Raw genomic sequence first — 20,156 nt, forward strand, 5'->3', positions numbered from 1 at the left:
GGCTAGTAAATTTTGGAGCAAATTATCAAGGGACGTTTACTTAGGTCCATGGATGTAAAGGCATTAATTAAGCAAAGTCAGCACGGCTTTATGACCAATAAAACTTGTCAGACCAACCTGATTTCCTTCTACAACAAAGTCACTGAATGGTTTGACCAGGGGAATGTTGTGGATACCTTGACTTCAGTAAGGCATTCTATAAAGTATTACATAATATCCTCATTGAAAGAATGATCAAGTATGTAATTGATAAAAAAAAAACAGATGGATTCACAACTAGCTTAATGATCATGCACAGCGAGTAATACTATATAGCTACACATCAAACTGGAGGAAAGTCAAAAGCGGGGTGCCGCAAGGCTCTGTCCTGGGGCCAGTGCTGTTTAATATCTTTAGAAAATGATCTGGACAACGAAAATATTGGGGAACTCATAAAATTCGCAGATGATACTAAGATAGGAGGAGTAGCCAACACTAGAGAGGAAAGAGAGTGTATTCAAAAGGATGTAGACACACTCAAATAAATGGCAGATGAGAACAGAATGGTGTTTAACAAGGCCAAATGCAAAGTCCTACATCTGGGTAAAAGAAATGTAAAAAGCATATATAGTATGGGAGGAATAGAACTAGGTGATAGCATACGGTAAAAGGGGAAAGGAAAAACTTGGGCATAATAATGGATGACAGATTCAACATGAGCCAACAGTGTGGTGCTGCAGCTAAAAAAGCCAACAATATTTTGTGATGTATCAAGACAAGCATTGAGTCTAGATCATGAGAGGTCATTATTCCACTATAATCTGCCATGGTCAGACCACACATGGAATACTGTGTACAGTTCTGGGCTTCCTAATTCAAAAAAAGACATCAATATTCTGGAGCAAGGCCAGAGAAGAGCAACCATGATGGTAGAAGGTTTACAAATAGAGATGGGCAAATAGTCAAACTGTAAAAGGGCTTTACACAGCAGTGATATCGGTACTGATATCGCTAGCGTGCGTACCCGCCCCCATCGTTTGTGCAACACGGGCATATTGCTGCCCGTCGCGCACAAAATCGCGCTCCCCGTCACACGGCTTACCTGCCCTGCGACTTCACATGGCAGGCGGCCAATAGAAGCGGAGGGACGGAGATGAGCGGGACGTAAACATCCCGCCCACCTCCTCCTTCCGCATAGCTGTTGGAGTCAGGTAAGGAGATGTTCCTGGCTCCTGCGGTGTCACACACAGCGATGTGTGCTGCCGCAGGAACGAGGAACAATATCGCTAATGAGAGGTAAACGATTTTTTGTTTTAGGACGACCTCTCCGCGGCAAACGATTTTGGCCGCTTTTGCAATCGTTTTAGGTTGCACATAAGTGTCTCACGCTGCGTGAATATCGTTAATGACGCCGGATGTGCGTTACTAACAACGTGACCCTGACGATAAAACATTAACGACATCGTAGCATGTAAAGCCCCCTTAACGCCTGCCTGGATCCACAGACTCAGACGGGCTGTAATGGACAGGCTAGAGGGAAGCCACTCACTCAGCAGGACCCCTAGAACCCTGAAACCCTTTAACCCCTATACAGGGATTTGGAATTACACAGGGCCCTGGAGATCACTACCTGTGGAAGGCAGAAGTCCGAGAGAGTAGTAGACAGGCAGGGTCAAAACAGGAATTGCAGAACAGGGACAGAATCGTCAGACAAGGACGTAATCAGCAAACGAAGCAGAGGTCAAATCCGGATCGGGCAGCGAGGTACATAAACGACAGGAGAAGGTTAGTCAGAACACAAGCAAGGTCAGCGCAAAGGAATCAAAATACAAACAGCACATGAACCAGGAATACAAACTATCTCTGGCAGTGGTCACATTACAGGAGGAGGAATAAGAAGGGTGTGGTGTCTTCCCATTGGCTGCAGATGAATGATGGCAACTTCAGCTGGAAGACACACCCCACCTACAGTCAGCCAGTGGTACTGCAAGTTCCAGGGAAACCCAGCCTAGTGGATGAGCGGAGCCTGTGCTTAGAAGAGCCACGGGCACCGACTCCTCTCCCATCACCAGCACTATCCATGGCGGGAACATGGTGTAGCCTGGCGATCGGAGCAGAAGTCGCAGGAGTGGACTCCTGTGGGGACATGACACAAACATTCGGTTTCGGATTCTTTGTGCTAAATAATTTTTACTATTCGTGTATTAGTACCAAATAAGAAACCTAATCCAAGTCAATGGGAAACTCGAATAATTTTCTGGAGGACCTTGGAAGTAGGTGTGGGAGGTCTGTAAAAATGCTGCAGTGGATGGAAAAGTGCTGACACTAAATGGGACCAGCATGGGGAAAATGATTGGATGCATTTCTGACTCACAGTTGGTTTCTGGGATTCATTTTTTCAGAGAATTGCAGGGATTAAAGCAGGAGAAATATACTTGCTGAGTTTCCCGTGGCTGTCACACTGCTTCCTGGTCCGATTATTAAAGTTCATGAATATGCACTGCTTCCCATGCCCACCCTCAGTAACAGTGTCTGTGATTGGTTGCCCTCACAGCGGTCTGGGTTCCTGAAGTGGAGTGTAAAAATAAATAATTTAAAAAAATGGTGTAGTGTTCTTTGCTTTATCTGCGCTGGATATCAAAATACAGACAGCTACAGGCTACAGTCCCCAGTCGTGTACGTTGTCATGACTGTGCATCAAAATACGAGGGACCCTATAAGTTTCTTTTTTAATTACTTAAATAATTAAAAAAAAACAAACCTTGTGAGGTCCCCCCTATTACTAACCCTGAAGGTCAAAAGAAATAAACACAAAACACAGAAAAAGTACCCTACTAAAAAAAAAAAAAAACACCCTCTTTCTCCAATTTATTAACCCTCAAAACACCTCTGAAGGTTGGACGTAATCCACGAGGTACTATGACTATCCCAGCTCTGCTACATCTGAGGTCGCAGTGCGTGGTCACATTAGAAAACATAACCGATCACTGCGGTGTCAGGGACACACTAATTAAGCTGCAACTGTGAGCAGTGATTACTGGATTAGACGATGATATTTCTTCATCTCCTGGCAGAAAAATGCACTGAAAACGTAATGCGGTTTTGACGCGGTTTTCTGTTAGGAGATGCAGATTTGTTGCAGAAATTTGTTGCAGACATTTCGGCATGAAATCTGCATCTCCTTGTAGAAAAATAATTTGAAAAAGGAGTCAAACAGCATTGCATTTCTCTGAGAAGATTGTAGTGTGGTGACTCGATGTTTCCTCCTCAAGAATCCCAAATAAACAAAGTTTAGGATCCAAAGGGACATGGATGGATATCAGAGAGGATAAAAAGGTAACCGTAGTTTGACAAAAGTAAAGGATGACTGGACAAGTCCAAACCATGTGCCAGAAGTCTGCATTCGGAGTACGGCATCGCAAGCACTCAGAAGAGGATAGTCTGCCCATCAATAGATTTGATGAATGATGATTTAAAATCGAAATATTATGTTATTTGGAGAGATGCCAGAATCTCCTCCCATTCCTCATCGCTCATGTGATGCCCCTGACTCTATCAGGGTGTCACAGGGAACTGCACCCCTGTCTCTCATGGTGCAGAACTCACCCTCCATGGTTCTGGGTTCCTACACACTGGTATTGCTTCCATCAGCACTCAAATCTTAACTACACCTCACACCGTCAGGCACACCAGTGGGTGGTCTCGATGGAAAAGGGCCACCTGCCTAGGGGTCAGGCAGACTGGTGGGAGAGAGGAAGTCAGTCGAGTAGTAGCCCTCAGAGAGTGAGGATCTGAGGCAGTTGTAGCTCCCTGTGTGACCATGGTTGGGTTGCAGACAGTGGTCTGGGGCCGGAGGAGTCGGAGACCCGGTCGCAGGGTATTGTAAAAGGGTGTATTGACTTAGTTTTGGAGAATGGTCAGCACCGGAAAGTGCAGTAACCAGACCGGTACCGAGCACAGTGGGGTACAGGACCCTAGATCAGGGAGTAACTTCATTCAACCTGATAATTCACCTGTGGAGCATAGTCTTTTTATGAACTTTCCCCAAGAGCTCAAAGCTTGAAGGCACCAACACAACGAGGGGGATGAGGCTTTCCAGATTATGCGGCCCACTGAAATCCCAAGTGTCAGCCATCGAGAGCACAGCTCCACTATTTCAACATAGAGAGCGGGACTCTGACAGCTTCGGGCCGAAGGGTCCCTCAGGAACATCTACACAATTGTGCATGGAGACAGGCTCCTGACCACTAAGCAATACCCGTGGGGACGGATATCCGGAGGAGCTCCCCAGAGTGGCAGCGGCACCCAGAGACTTGGTTTACTTCTGTGTCAGAGTCTGCTTAATGATTGCACCAACATCCGCACAGCCTGAGTGAGTACACTGCTCTCCCTGCGTCCTGCCTGCCCGCATAGCCTGCACAACGCTATTCGCCACTGTTCTCCAGAGTTCCGTTGTTTCCCACTACCCGTGGAGGGATCACCATCTGGCTGCCCCACTCCATCTCCCCCGGGTACTCCCATCGGCAGCTGCAGTACTCCCCTTACCGCGAACCACAGGTGGCGTCATGAACTCTCCCTTGTAAATATCTCCCCTTTTAATTGAGTGGCTGCTCAGCCCCGGGTCCGGGACCCTCGAGCCAAAGCAAAAACCCGGATCCGAGCAGTTCACTTGCTCCAGGGGACGGCACACCTCAAACTTCGGCACACCCATTCTGTAACCACACACATTTTGTTAGCCACACCCATTTTCACGCACTTTCCTCAACACTACAAAATCCAAGTAATTTAAAGTATAATCTCTTTTCCCTTCTTCCTTTCCTCTACCGTAACTCTCCTGTCCAGCACCAGTTGTTCCAGTCACTGTCAGTCATATTGTATTAAACGGTTTTTCTACAATTTTTAAAAATTATTACTAAAGATGCCCTTCTAAAATTGGAACGGACGACCTTCCCCATACAGATCTCATCCCATGTGGCTGCTTTCCCCTACAGATCCCATCCCATGTGGTCTTTCTTCCCCATACAGATCTCATCCTATGTGGCTGCTTTCTTCTACAGGTCCCATCCCATGTGGTCTCTTTCCACTGCAGATCCCATCATGGCCTCTTTCCCCTGCAGATCCCATCTCATTATGCCCTCTTTCCCCTGCAGATTCCATCAAATTATGGCCTCTTTCCCCTGAAGATTCCATCCCATTATGGCCTCTTTCCCCTGCAGATCCCATCTCATTATGGCCTCTTTCCCCCTGCAGATCCCATCCCATTCTGGCCTCTTTCCCCTGCAGATCCCATCCCATCATGGCCTCTTTCCCCCCGCAGATCCCATCCCATTATGGCCTCTTTCCCCCTGCAGATCCCATCCCATCATGGCCTATTTCCCCCTGCAGATCCCATCTCATTATGGCCTCTTTCGCCCTGCAGATCCCATCCCATCATGGCCTCTTTCCCCAGCAGATCTCATCCCATGTGCTCCTTTTCCACTGCAGATCCTGTCCCATATGATTCCTTTTCCCATATAGCTCCCATCTTATGTGGCTCATCTCCACATATAGCTCCCATCTTATGTGGTCTCCTTTCCCTATATAGCTGCCATCTTAATGTGGCCTCCTTTCCCCATATAGCTCCCATCTTATGTGGCCCCTCTCTCTATATAGCTCCCATCTTATGTGGTCTCTTTTCCCCATATAGCTCCCATCTTATGTGGTCTCTTTTCCCCATATAGCTCCCATCTTATGTGGCCCCTCTCTCCATATATCTCCAATCTTATGTGGTACCTCTCTCCATATAGTTGCCATCTTATGTCGTCTCCTTTCCCCATATAGCTGCCAACTTATGTGGTCTCCTTTCCCCATATAGCTCCCATCTTATGTGGTCTCCTTTCCCCATATAGCTGCAATATTATGCGGCTCCTCTCCCTGCATCTTCGGCTCACTGAGCGCTTACCTGCTCCAAGCACCGGCGGCCTCTCCTCTGTCTTCCGTCCTCCTCTGCGACACTCTGCACACTGACGCTGACAGACGGCAGGAGGAGGAGCTACCTCCCTCACACTGCCGTGACCTCTCTGCAGCGTCAGCACGTCGCTGCACTCCGGGTCAGGGAGCAGACAGGCTCCACTGAACCCGGACGCGCGGCACGGAGGTACGGGGATTCATTTGTGCTAGTGTCTTAAAGACACTAACACAAATGAATACAGGGAACCGGATCGCCAGAGCTGTTTCTCGCTGGTTCGGTGAACCGGCTGCTATTTTAACAACCAGTTCTCCAGAACCGGCTGAATCCCACCCCTGAAGGTGCTACTCCCAGGATGGCTGCCTGGATTGAGATGAGGAGCGTGGCCGCAGCGGTGTGTGGGCCCGCGAGGTGGAAGTCCTGCATATGGAGCGAGTAAGCAGAATCCCAGTTCCGGTTGATCCAGCCTACCCGGTCGCGGAGCCCGGTCTGACCCGACACCGCCACAGTCATGCCACCTCCTCTGCCCTCGACTAAAGCTGCCGCTGAGACACTGCCCGCAGCAGCGGCAGTGGAATTCCCGACCCCCGCAGAGGATGACCAGGCCGCGAACGCCGACCAAGTTGTTCCGGTCCTCATTGCCTCAGACCCGGAGGAGATGGAGGAAGAGATCTATTCGGGCTCCAGTACACCGGAAGCAGCCTGGGTTCCGCGCTTTGGAGGAAACAGCTACCGAGTCTCCCTGTCAGCACGGTCAGTGGCGGAGATACTGATGATGGAGTGTGAAGAAGAATTCACCTCAGATGATGAGTCTCCGGCTGACACCCTTGATGTTCTGGTGCCAATCTGTCGCCGCTGTGGCCTGCCAGGACATTTTGCCCAGGTGTGTTCTTGGAATGCCCGACACCAAGGAGCCGGAACCGGTTCTCAGGAGCAGCAGTGGTAGCTGAACCTGGCTAGCTACCCGCACGTTTGTTCAAAAGTTTGAAAAATGGCTGTTTGGACTTGTCACCTGTGTTGAACAGTCTCAAGTGTTATGTTTCATTGGCGAAGGCCGTTGGGGACTGGTCACAGGATCCTTGGTGGAGGGTGACAGGAGAGTTAATGCATGCAGTATAGATTGTGTCATCCTTGTTGAACCTTTTGCAGATGCTCTGTTGAAGGTAAAAAGGCCATCAGGGTCCTGGACGGTGCGTTACTGGTAGACTGCACCAGAGGCCCTTGATGGAGGGTGGCGCAAAGGGTAACAGCTACCAGGTTACTCAGGACAGTCATCTTTTATACCTCCAGGACTTCAATACTGTCACCAGGGACTACTAAGGTACCTGGAAAAGGGGTGCCCACCAAGATCAGGGGTGGCATCAGGGATCCAGGTTGTTTGGGTGGCGGGTTGAAGGGAGAGGGACAATGGGAATGGACTGTCACAGGAAGGGGCTGCAGCAGAGCAGGCTGAGCCACCAACTACCGCTACAACAGGTAGCATTCCCCGTTGTTCTAGCTAAGAATTTCTAGAGTTTGAAATATTCAAGTGTATTGCCTCCCCTATGTGGGATGAATATTTCTGCAATAATCTTGTTATTCCTTTTTTCAGTTTAAAAGAAAAATAAATCCTCTGGGTGTCCTGTAGCTCGGGGACGAGCTACGTTTAACCAAGGGGGAATGTGACGCTCCTGACTATCAGGTGTCACAGAGAACTGCACCCATCTCCCATGGTCCCTTCTATCAGTACTCAAATCTTAACCACACCTCACCCTGTCAGGCCCACCAGTGGGTGGTCTAGCTGGAAATGGGCCACCCGCCTAGGGGTCAGGCAGACTGGTGGGAGGAAGTCAGTCGAGTAGTAGCCCTCAGAGAGTGAGGAACTGAGGGAGTTGAAGCTCCCTGTGTGACCTTGCCTGCGCATTTAGCTCACTGGCGTGCGCGAGGGCGGCTATGTTTTCTGCTCTGCCCATGATATGGCAGAGCGAACTGCGCCTGAGCGAGCCGACATAACTGCACAGGCGCGAGATTTGAAAATACGAGGGTGATGACGAAGGCGTCATCACGTCAATCAATAAAGGATGACAGCGAACAGTGGCAGCAGGGGGGACAGGAGCCGAAAAAGAGCATGCCCATCTGAGCCCCACAGGTAATTAGCATACGTAACGGTCATGTTTTAAAGTTATTTTTGGGGTCTGGAAGGGGAGTCAGGGCACAAGGTGCACCTTCATAGAATGCAGCCCAGGAGCTGCAGAAGGTGACACTTTTAGTTTAATAGTGAAAAATCTGGTGACAGGTTCCCTTTAAGAAGTTTTGGACCAAATGCAAATTTTTGCAGACATGCTGGCAAAAATACTTTCATTGCATCTAGTGAAGCTAATGCGCAGTTATTGCTAGACTGTATTGAGCTATATTGAACTGGAGATTGGATTCTTCTGATATTGATGGATTTGCTTTTACCTCCCAAATAGTTTGGTCTGGGTGTATTAAATAGAGAATCACCTTATTAGTTTCAGAGCTAGTATTCTAGTAAAAATTTTGTAATCAACATTTACTAACGAGATGAGATGAGATGATAAGAGCCACAATCCAAGAAATGTATCCCCTCTTTTAACAATACAATATTATTAGCTTCGTAGAAGGAAGTGGGCAGAGAATCGCCACGCAAAGTGTGTGACTAAGCCTCTAAGAGGTGGGGAGATAAAAATTCTGATATTTGAGGTATAATGCCAGGTAGAGCCCATCCGGATAAGGCATTTTCCTGAGGCCATGTCACTCATGGCTATATTTCTTTCATTCAAAGTAATATCAACATCTAAAAAATTTCACTTAAATTAGGGAATTGTAAATCAGTTAAATAGGAAAGATATTCAGTTGATAGAATATTTTGAGAATAATGAGGGGTCAGTATCTAATATTTCCACTGTATGAGAAGCCCATAAGGCAGTCTTTAGAGGACAATGTATAGCTTTAAGCTCCTGTATTAAAAAGGATAGACTACACCAGACGGAACAGCTCCTCCTGAACCTTAAAGGCTTGGAGAGCAAGATGGCTCTCAGCCCATCAGTACGTATTCTGAGGAATATAGTTAAAACCCGTGCCCAACTGAAAGACTTAGCTGTCACCACAACAGAAAAATTACTACTCTATAGCAAACATAAATACTATGATAAAGGGAATAAGTCCCACTCCCTTCTAGCACGCCAGCTTAGAGAAGATAGGTGGAATTCATCTGTCTATGCCTTGAGAGATGCAGGGGGGACTGTTTTATATGATCCCCAGGAACGATGAACAGATCTTACCTGTGTCCCGCCGGCTATGAGGAAGGAAAGAGGTGGGCGGGATGTTTACGTCCCGCTCATCTCCGCCCCTTCGCTTCTATTGGCCGGCTGCCGTGTGATGTCAGTGTGACGCCGAACGCCCTTCCCACTCCAGGAAGTGGATGTTTGCCGTCCACATCGAAGTCGTATGGAGGGGTAAGTACGTGTGACAGCTTTTAATCGATTGTGCGACACGGTCAACAAATTGAACGTGCCACACATACGATGGGGGCGTGTCACATCGCATACGATATCATATGCTTAACTGAAAGGTGTAAAGCAGGCTTAACACTCTTCCCACAGATCCAGAGAGGCAGAAGGAACTAATTCATTATTTCTCGATGCCTACCCTTACTAAAAATGCTGCAAATACACTGAATAAAGAAATCACATGCGAGGAGATTGGAGAGGTGCTTAAATTACTTCCCAATGGGAAATCGCCAGGTCCAGACGGTCTGACGTATTTATACTATAAGACATACGTGGGCCGACTTACTCCCTACTTAGTTAAATTATTTAATGGATTTCTCACGAGTTCCCCTATACCTACAAGTATGTTACACTCATATATCACATCCTCTTGATATTATGTTTTTTAAGTATTTTCTGTTGCTGCCAGTCATTTCTAATCGTATGGGAGTACAAACACTTTTGTGTATATATATATATATATATATATATATATATATATATAGTATTTATATACGCTATATATATACACACTGTGTATATATATATATATATATATATACATAAACACACACACACTATATCTATATATATATATACACACACACTGTATATATAATATATATATACACTGTATATATATATATGAGTATGTATGTACGTATGCATGTATATACGATTCTATCCACTATTATACGCATTCTTTCACTAACATTTTACATTTTTTCTCTATTGTTTCAATTTTATATGTACATTATTAATTCAATATTTTATAAAATATGACTTTTTTTCACCTTTTTCACTTTTTAGGTATTTTTTAAACATCATCAGGTATTTATGCCTTCTCTTTGTATATTGTTTGGTCTTTCATGCTCACATATAATTACAAGCACATTTTTAAACTTAAGGGTACTTTACACGCTGCGATATCGGTATTGATATTGCTAGCGAGTGTACCCGCCCTCGTCGGTTGTGCGACATGGGCAAATCGCTGCCCGTGGTGCACAACATCGCTTACACCCGTCACACGAACTTACCTTCCCTGCGACGTCGCTCTGGCCGGCGAACTGCCTCCTTTCTAAGTGGCGGTTCGTGCGGCGTCACAGCGACGTCACACGGCAGCAGTCCAATAGAAGCGGAGGGGCGGAGATGAGCGGGTGGAAGATTCCGCCCACCTCCTTCCTTCCTTCTTTTCCGGTCGCAGGTAGAAGATGTTCCTCGTTCCTGCGGTGTCACACGTAGCGATGTGTGCGGCTGCAGGAACGACGAACAACATCGTACCTGCAGCAGCAACGATATTAAGGAAAGCAGCGATGTGTCAACGATCAACGATTTTTGACATTTTTGCGATCATTGATCGTCGCTCCTTGGTGTCACACGCTGCGATGTCGCTAACGGCGCCGGATGTGCGTCACTAATGACGTGACCCCGACAATATATCGTCAGCGATGTCGCAGCGTGTAAAGCACACTTTACACTTTGATATATTCATAATTGCATTTTTTCACATTCAATATTTTTTAATAAATATTTATTCTTATACGGTTAACTATATGTAACCTAACACTTTTAAATGTATGGTCTCATGTATACATTTTTAATTTGGATATATTTAGTATTCTTTGTATATATTTGTTTGGCTGCACACACACATATATATATATATACACATATATATATATATATATATATATATATATATATATACACATATATATGTACATATACATATATATATATATATGTATATATATATATATATGTAAGAGCTTTATAGATGCATGTATGCATTTAATTAGTTTTATATCTTATCATGGCAGTTTTAAATTGAACATCATGTATCTATGGGTTGACATATAGTTCGACATAGGTTGAGATGTATATATTTATGTTTTTCTGCATATACTGTATGTGTATACCTGTATGTTTGTCCCCTTTTATAAAGTTTTTTGATGATTGTTCTGAATGTCATGATTCTATGTCTTTTAATGGACTGTTGGAGAAGTTTTTCTATCTTTATACTTATCCATATACTTACAGAAAGTATTCACTGTTTTAATATATCCTGTGTGTTTTTGTTTGAGATTTCTACCACCTTTACTGGAAGCCTCATTGCATTCTTATCACATACCTCGATCCCCTTGTTTTTTTTACATCTCTGTGCCTTAGGGTACTTTCACACTTGCGTTGTGCGGCATCCGTCACAATCCGTTGTGTGACTCAGGGGCGTAACTACCGCGGTCGCAGCGGTCGCGATGGCGACCGGGCCCGGGAGGTTAGGGGCCCGCGGCCGCCAGGCAGATCAGCAGCCATCTCCTCTCTGTGAGAGAGGTGCTGCGCTGTTCTGCAGCAGACCACGCGGCACGGCGGCCACTATATGACCCGGTCGCCGCCGCGGACACTGGGCCCCCCTGCCTGGTGTCAGCGGTGGCGTCACTGCGCTTCCGTCACTCACCGCACCGCGCTCCTGTCACTCACCGCACCGCGCTCCCGTCACCGCGCTCCCGTCACTCACTGCACCGCGCTCCCGTCACTCACCGCACCGCGCTCCCGTCACTCACCGCACCGCGCTCCCGTCACTCACCGCACCGCGCTCCCGTCACCGCGCTTCCGTCACCGCGCTTCCGTCACCGCGCACACTGGCTGCAGTGCTTTGATATTGCATAGAGTGGCCGGCGCCGCTCTTTGCATCATCAGTCTTCCCCCGTGCCTGTGGTGACGTCACTCCTGTACGACTGCTGTGTGTGGTGAGAGCACAGAGCGCAGGAGGACGCCGACCGGAGCCACGGGGGAACGAGGACAGAAGTGAGGACAGGCAGCGGTGAAACAAGTAGAGGAGGGGAGTACAGAACTGCGATGGAAGGAGAAGGGAGGTGAGTACTTGTTTTTTTTTTTAATAAATCAGTGAATACATGGGAAGGCTGGCTGCAGGACACATGGAGGCCCTGGGGGGGGGGGGCTGGCTGCAGGACACATGGAGGCCATGGGGGGGCTGGCTGCAGGACACATGGAGGCCCTGGGGGGATGGGGGGCCTGGCTGCAGGACACATGGAGTCCTTGGGGGGGCCTGGCTGCAGGACACATGGAGGTCCTGGGGGGGCTGGCTGCAGGACACATGGAGGCCCTGGGGGGGCTGGCTGCAGGACACATGGAGTCCTTGGGGGAGGTCTATGGGGATGCATTATACATGGAGGTCTATGTTGCAGCATAATAAACATGAAGGACACCTTATATATGGACTATATGGGTGCATTACACATGGAGGAGTATGGGTCTGCATAATACAATATGAAGATTTATGGGGCTGCATTGTAATACATATAGGACTATGGGGGCTATATTATAATATATGGATGACTATGGAAGCTACTTTATACATGGAGGACTATGGGGGTGAGTTATAATACATGGAGGACTGTGGTGCAGTATAATATATGGATGACTATGGAGTGAATTATAATACATGGAGGACTATGGGAAATGCATTATAATGCATGGAGGACAATGTAGCTGCATTTTAATATACAGTTAGGTCCAGAAATATTTGGACAGTGACACAATTTTCGCGAGTTGGGCTCTGCATGCCACCACATTGGATTTGAAATGAAACCTCTACAACAGAATTCAAGTGCAGATTGTAACGTTTAATTTGAAGGTTTGAACAAAAATATCTGATAGAAATTGTAGGAATTGTACACATTTCTTTACAAACACTCCACATTTTAGGAGGTCAAAAGTAATTGGACAAATAAACCAAACCCAAACAAAATATTTTTATTTTCAAAATTTTGTTGCGAATCCTTTGGAGGCAATCACTGCCTTAAGTCTGGAACCCATGGACATCACCAAACGCTGGGTTTCCTCCTTCTTAATGCTTTGCCAGGCCTTTACAGCCGCAGCCTTCAGGTCTTGCTTGTTTGTGGGTCTTTCCGTCTTAAGTCTGGATTTGAGCAAGTGAAATGCATGCTCAATTGGGTTAAGATCTGGTGATTGACTTGGCCATTGCAGAATGTTCCACTTTTTTGCACTCATGAACTCCTGGGTAGCTTTGGCTGTATGCTTGGGGTCATTGTCCATCTGTACTATGAAGCGCCGTCCGATCAACTTTGCATTTGGCTGAATCTGGGCTGAAAGTATATCCCGGTACACTTCAGAATTCATACGGCTACTCTTGTCTGCTGTTATGTTCTCAATAAACACAAGTGACCCAGTGCCATTGAAAGCCATGCATGCCCATGCCATCACGTTGCCTCCACCATGTTTTACAGAGGATGTGGTGTGCCTTGGATCATGTGCCGTTCCCTTTCTTCTCCAAACTTTTTTCTTCCCATCATTCTGGTACAGGTTGATCTTGGTCTCATCTGTCCATAGAATACTTTTCCAGAACTGAGCTGGCTTCATGAGGTGTTTTTCAGCAAATTTAACTCTGGCCTGTCTATTTTTGGAATTGATGAATGGTTTGCATCTAGATGTGAACCCTTTGTATTTACTTTCATGGAGTCTTCTCCTTACTGTTGACTTAGAGACAGATACACCTACTTCACTGAGAGTGTTCTGGACTTCAGTTGATGTTGTGAACGGGTTCTTCTTCACCAAAGAAAGTATCCGGCGATCATCCACCACTGTTGTCATCCGTGGACGCCCATGCCTTTTTGAGTTCCCAAGCTCACCACTCAATTCCTTTTTTCTCAGAATGTACCCGACTGTTGATTTTGCTACTCCAAGCATGTCTGCTATCTCTCTGATGGATTTTTTCTTTTTTTTCAGCCTCAGGATGTTCTGCTTCACCTCAATTGAGAGTTCCTTAGACCGCATGTTGTCTGGTCACAGCAACAGCTTCCAAATGCAAAACCACACACCTGTAATCAACCCCAGACCTTTTAACTACTTCATTGATTACAGGTTAACGAGGGAGACGCCTTCAGAGTTAATTGCAGCCCTTAGAGTCCCTTGTCCAATTACTTTTGGTCCCTTGAAAAAGAGGAGGCTATGCATTACAGAGCTATGATTCCTAAACCCTTTCTCCGATTTGGATGTGAAAACTCTCATATTGCAGCTGGGAGTGTGCACTTTCAGCCCATATTATATATATAATTGTATTTCTGAACATGTTTTTGTAAACAGCTAAAATAACAAAACTTGTGTCACTGTCCAAATATTTCTGGACCTAACTGTATGAAGGGTTATGTGGACCCTTTATACTATATGGAAGGCTATGTGGGGGCCATTATAGTATTTGGAGAACTATATACAAGGGGTGACAAAGATACAAGCATGCGATGGGAATGTTTTGTGCTTAGGGAAAAAGGCGGTTTCCCTCAGCACCCAGCTTTCCCATGCTCTGCTATACATCTTCTCTCAGCAACCAGCTTTCCCATGCTCTGATATGGGAAAGCTGGGTGCTGAGGGAATGATGTATAGCAGAGCATGGGAAAGCTGGGTGCCGAGGACAAGATGGATATCAGAACATAGGAAAGCTGTGTTCTGGTAGAGGGATTACAGATCATGGAAAACCTGGGTGCTGTAGGTAAGTGCCAAGTGTCAGCATCATTATCCTGTGTCAGTGTCATTATCCCATTCCCTAAGTGTCGGTGTACGTGGAGGGGGGCCCCGGTCCAAATTTTGCACCAGAGCCCATCAAACTCTAGTTACGCCACTGGTGTGACTGATGCAACGGATGTGTTGCAGATAGTGGCACAACTGATGTGACTGATGCTGCAAAACAACGATCCGTTGTTTGTTGGGTTTTTTACCGTTTTACCGGCGGCAAGCTATTGTGAACGATCAGCTGATCGCTCTCAAAAGCCGGCCGATCAGCTGATCGCACTCAAAAGTCGGCTGATCAGCTGATTGCTCTCAAAAGCCGGTCGCCGGGCAATCAGCTGATCGTTCGGCCGCCGAGAGAGAAACATTGATTTCAATTATTAAACATAAGAGCTGAGCATGCGCAGTGAAAAAAAAGGGATTCCGCCACTCAAAAAACGCTACATGCTGCGTTCCTGCCACCCGGTCAGTCGTTCCACGACTGATCCGTCACGCGGCGGATGCAATGCAAACACATTAGTCGCAATCCATCGTCTATACAAGTCTATGGGAAACAGCGCAAGCTGTTAACGGATTGCGCTTTTTTCCAATGCAGCAGATTGTGACTAACGCAAGTGTGAAAGTACCCTTAGATGAGTGCCCACACACTGTCTCTAGGCAGTGTGCTGTCAGGGGGCGTATCTGGGACTCTCGGAGTCTTCCCCTCCTGCGTTGCGGCGTCACATGACCTTCTGTCACGTAAGGTTGTAGCTCGTGGGGGAGTGGATTCTGATCTTCCTGGAGCGATGACGTGCTTCCTTGTCCACGCTCTGTGCTGTGTTGTACAGCGCAAGTGCCGTCAGTATGATCTTCTATTGGCCAGTGCTCTGTATTTAAAGATACTCCCTACCGGAATGACGCCATGCCGCCCCGCTGAAGGCTATTGACGAAACATGTGTTAGTTGGGACCCGGCGCCAGTCAAGCGGGGAGTTCGTGCTTTTGGTTAGTCTGACACCTTTTACCTTATGCCATTGTATTTATCCTTGTATAGCAGAGCATTTCTTATGCACTTGCTACCAAGTTGAACTTACACACTGTGATTTGTACTTGGTTCCTTTTATCATTGGCAGTGTACTTGTTTTACTTTAACCAGCACTCCTCTTTCTGCTGCTCTGGTACGCCATCTTGTGCACTCTTCTGTTATAACACCCCATTTTTATTTATTTCATAATAAAGAATATTATTATTGTTTTTGGTTCTATTTTGTGGATTTGTTGTTATTAACGTAAAGTGCAATGTGTCATGAGAAATCATTCTCAGAATCAAGAGGATATGTAAAGTCATTCCAAAGTTACTACTGCATAAAGTGACATGCCAGATTTGAATTTTCCACAGGAAAAACACTAATTGTTGGTTGCTCCAGTTCTGATTATACAACTTAGATGAAGGCCTAGGTGGATTTATTCTGCACATGTTCAACTTTTATTTTAAGGCGTTATGTATTTAATTTTCTGTTTGGATCCCACTTTTAGCCAATATCAATTTTATCTACAAAAAAAATCACTTTGATGCAAAATTGTATGAAGGTGCCTGCATGTATAAACTGCCAAGTGAGACTTTCAGAAAATACACTCAGTAATCTGGGTTTTGTTTGTACACCTCAAAAATGCAAAAACTATCCTGGCTACCAGAAGCACAAAATGTAGAGAAACCCAAAACAACAAAAACAATTGGTCATTTTTAACCCCTTATTGACCACCACTTTGTGTTTACTAACCTAAGATATAAAAGAATATCCCTCGAAAGGTGAAAATGAAGGAGCTGTAAGCTGAGCACTATAGCTGACACCTTCCTGCTTTACCCATGATCAGGCCGTTACCGATGGCCGTTTAACCCCTTACATGCTGCTGTGATTACCGACAACGGCATATAAATGGTTAACAGGTCATGAGGGCTCCCTCTCCAACCCCATTGGCACGCTAAGATAGTTACTGTATGGTCCTGATGTTTTGTATGATACTGCAAGGAGAAATGGCCTTATAGTCTTGCCAGCAATAGTAGCCTGTTTAGATAGCAACATTTCAGTGATAAAAATATATGTTTAAATTGTATTTTGTGGTAATTCCTGAAAAGCACCTGACGGGTTCACAAATTATCGACCTGCAGTTTTCAATATGTTGAGGGGGGCGGTTTTTAAAATGGTATCAGATTGTTTTTTTCCCCCAATATATAAGTCCCCAAAATATTCACTTCAAAACGGAATAGGACTCTAAAAAAATAAGTTTTTCTAACATGCTTGAAAAAAAATTACACCCACTGGTAAAGATATTTCCAAGAGCCCGTCATGAGAGCACCACTGCGGAGGTTGCTCCTCCTCATCGTCTATAAGGACAGGAAACACAAGAGGTTAAAAGCCCCTCCCTCCTCCACCGCCTCAGTGATTTTTCAAGTACAACACTAGGATGGATGCAACTCAATTTTAATTAATTTTTCTTACACCAATGTTACAGACACAGAAGCATAAGAACCATGGGAGGGAAACAAGGGTGCTATCATGATAGACTCATGGAAATATCATTACCGGTACGTGTAATTCCCGTTTTTCAGGTCGTACTCTCATGACAGCACCACCGGCGAATACCCAATCAACTATATTAGGGTGGGATAACTGCCCGCAAGACCTTCCTACCAAGGGCCATCTGCTGACCTGCAAGGACATGTAGCTTATAGGGTTTGCAAAAGGTATGGGGAGCCGACCAAGTAGCTGCTCTACAGATCTGCTGTAATGACACTCCTGCCCTTTCCGCCCGCGACAGACATTGCTCTTGTAGAATACGCCCTAATCAGGGCTGGAGAGGACCTACCACTCAAGGAATTGGCTAAGGTGGTAGCGGACCTAACCCATCAAGCTAAGGTTCATTTTGAAGCTTTCCATCCTCTATTCTTCCCACTAAACTGTACAAAGAGGTTTGAATCTATTCTCCAGTTCTGTGTAGCCTCCAGGTAAGCCAGGACTGACCATCTCACATCCAAGGAGTTCAGACAGGCCTCCTTCTGGTTCATTGGATTATCGCAAAAGGCTGGCAAGATGACCTCTTGATTCAGGTTTGTTGCAGACACGACCTTGGATAAAAATGTCAGATCCAGTCTCAGCACTAAGTGGTCCTCCAGGACTCTCATGTAAGGATCTTCGATAGAAAGTGCCTGAATCTTTCCTATCCTTTTAACTGTTGTGGGAGGGATTCTGTTGTGCACAACAGGTCTTGGCCTTTGTATTGCTCTGATGTATCTAATGATCCAGGGATGAGTGGCTAATGGTGTGTCAAATAAGACACTTAGAGCCGAGACTTGTACTTTTAGGCCCCGTGTGCCCCCTCGTTTTTTTTGCCACATATTTGCCGGGGTTTTTGCTGCAGAAAAGGTGCAGTTTTTGTTCATAACCTTCCTGCAGTCCATCCCCAGCAAAATCTATGAGAAATTCAAAATGCTGTACGCAAGCTGCATTTTTTTTTCCCCTACAGGTTTTGCTGCAGAATTTCTGCAACAAAAAGAAGTAGCATGTCACTTCTTTTCTACAAGTACCTGCGGTTTTGCCATTAAATAATGGTTAAAAAACTGCAGGGACCAACCCGCAGAAAAACCGCACCAAAACCGTAACAAACCGTGGTAAACCCGCATGCGAATTTTGGTGCGTTTTTTGCCGCAGGTGTGGAATTCTGCCAGAGGGTGCATATTTTACTTACGAAACACATTTTCCCAGACCCTTAATGCTATGTGCCAACGGGGAAAGTGTCCTGCGGTTATATCCGCAGGAGCTCCCAGAAAACCGCAGCACAACTTTGTCTGTTTCCATGCTACGGTTTATTTGTGGAATGTCCTGCAGATATGCTGCGGTCATTCTGCATTGAGGATACAGTACCATAGCTTTGGCACTGCATCCTCAATGCAGAACAAGTGCTGAGTGATCAAGGCGTTCATACCTCCATCACGCAGCACTTCTCTCCCGTCTCCGGCCGTGTTTACACTGTGAAGGAGAAGGTGGGCGGGCCTGAACTAGCTCCAGCTGTCACATGACCGGAGCTCGTGCAGGCCCTGCCCACTTCCTCCTTCCTGCTCCTGTGCACCGAGGGAAAATGACCGGGTGTCTGCTATTAAGGCAGGTAAGTATGGGCCAAAGCAGGGGATTTCCGTAGGTAATGCCGCAGGAATAATTGACATGCAGTTATGTGCGGCTGCAGGATATCCGCAGTATATTCCGCAACCGCACATTCCGCAACGTGGACACAGCACTCCCCATGTCCCATAGGATAACATAGGGAGTGTCTGTACATGCTGAAACCTGTGGATTTATCTGGAAAATCCAGATAAATCTGCAGGTTTTCCGCGGTAAAATCCGCAGAAGCAAGCTCCCGTGGGCACAGGGCCTAAGGGTGCTTTACACGCTGCGACATCGCTAACGATATATCGTCGGGGTCACTGTGTTTGTGACGCACATCCGGGGTCGTTAGCAACATCGCAGCGTGTGACAGCTAGGAGCGATGATTAATGATCGCAAAAACGTCGAAAATCGTTGATCGTTGACACGTTGCTCCTTTTCACAATATCGTTGGTGGTGCATGCCACTGGTTGTTCGTTGTTCCTGTGGTATCACACATCGCTGTGTGACACCGCAGGAACGACGAACATCTCCTTACCTGCGTCCACCGGCAATGAGGAAGGAAGGAGGTGGGCGGGATATTCGGCCCGCTCATCTCCACCCCCCCTTCTAATGGACGGCTGCAGTGTGACGTCGCTGTGACGCCGCATGAACCGCCCCCTTAGAAAGGAGGCGGTTCGCCGGCCACAGCGACGTCGCAGGGAAGGTAAGTCAGTGTGACGGGTGTAAGCGATGTTGTGCGCCACGGGCAGCAATTCGCACAACCGATGGGGGCGGGTACGCTCGCTAGCGATATCGATATTGCAGCGTGTAAAGTGCCCTTTAGTTCGGCTGAGGCCTTTATCGAACCCTCCCTGGAGAAAATCTAGGATCCTTGCAATTTCTGGATGTGCGGTGTCACTCATGGATGTGCTGAATTTCCTCCATATCCTCTTTTTTGTAAGGGTGTAATGACTTCACTCGACATGCCCTGTGCTTCTAAGATTCGCCTTTCAGGATCCAAGCTGTCAGATGCAGATACTGTGTATCGGGGTGAACAAGGGGACCCTGTCTCAGCAGATC

The sequence above is a fragment of the Anomaloglossus baeobatrachus genome, chromosome 6 (assembly GCF_048569485.1).
Source record: "Anomaloglossus baeobatrachus isolate aAnoBae1 chromosome 6, aAnoBae1.hap1, whole genome shotgun sequence".
NCBI lineage: Eukaryota > Metazoa > Chordata > Amphibia > Anura > Aromobatidae > Anomaloglossus > Anomaloglossus baeobatrachus.